General features: G+C 34.3%; 1 long non-coding RNA gene across 1 annotated transcript; it reads left to right on the forward strand.

Moving 5' to 3' along the window:
- Nucleotides 1-709: 709 nt before the first annotated feature.
- Nucleotides 710-1019, forward strand: LOC109593511 (uncharacterized). Its single transcript, XR_002191003.1, has 3 exons — nucleotides 710-745; nucleotides 816-908; nucleotides 957-1019. It is a non-coding gene; the product is annotated as an uncharacterized LOC109593511 (long non-coding RNA).
- The last annotated feature ends 105 nt before the right edge of the window (nucleotides 1020-1124 follow it).

Raw genomic sequence — 1124 nt, forward strand, 5'->3', positions numbered from 1 at the left:
CCACTGGTAAATCTGCTTGCTTGCTTCTTTTGAGTTTTTTTCTTACAGTTGCATGCTTAGGATAATGAAAGCTAATGATCCCAATCTTTAAATTAGTGCTATTACATTATAAGGCATGAGAATAAAGCATTATTTCCCCCTATAAAGGAATGGAGTTATCTGCATCTATGCCTCTTATGACGTCACGTTTAGCCACACCCATTGACAGGAAGTAAATTGAAAGGAAGCAAAAAGTGCATTTTTGAAGGCTCATATCTCAGTGAATAAATTTTTTTAGACAATAGGAGTTGGAACACATCATTATTATGGTCAGGCAATCATATTAAGACCATAAAATAAATACCCTAAAAAATCACTGCAGTTACACTTTAAAACCTTATATGGAATAAGTAATAGTAGTGGATTACATTTTGTGGTCAGACAGCCATAGCAATGAAATTATATACCTGTTAACCTGTAGTCCTGTACTTGACTGATTTTTGTTCAATAGTGCATGATGATCAATGATCAGGCCTGTCTATTATCAATGACTGTGAGTTCATTGTATCACCATACAATGAAAATTAATACTTTAATGGGAATGCAGTTCTATGCAAACATTTAATTGTTAATTTACCTTTTGTTATCATCATTCTCATTTTCTCTATTCTGTAGTTGGTTAGTGGTGAATACGGTCTTGAAGTATTAGTTTATAATGATAAAGAAAACTATGGAAAAGATTTTGTTAACATTACAGTTAGACCAGGTAAGATATAACTATATAACAATAATAACAACAACAATAATAACAAAAAACTATGGTTTATTCTATTTAGAGCCCTATGTCAACAAGGCTCCTATTGTTATCATATCCCCCAGTACTAACATCACTATTAAACCTTCCGATAAACTAATACTAGACGCCTCAAGTAAGTACTAATGGGTGCATGTGGTCTGTTGTCATGGTATTGCCATAGAAACAAGTGACGATATATATGGACCCAAAGGAGAGACCCTGTTTTACCAGTGGGATTTAATCAGCTGCCCCCTACAGGGGGGTCTCAGGGAACCAGGATTATTGGACCCAACCTTTACTAACACTGGAACACCTCAATGTTGGAAATACGTTTTCAAGTAAACAAATT

The sequence above is a fragment of the Amphimedon queenslandica genome, unplaced genomic scaffold (assembly GCF_000090795.2).
Source record: "Amphimedon queenslandica unplaced genomic scaffold, v1.1 AMPQUscaffold_1186_Cont26799, whole genome shotgun sequence".
NCBI classification, from domain to species: domain Eukaryota; kingdom Metazoa; phylum Porifera; class Demospongiae; order Haplosclerida; family Niphatidae; genus Amphimedon; species Amphimedon queenslandica.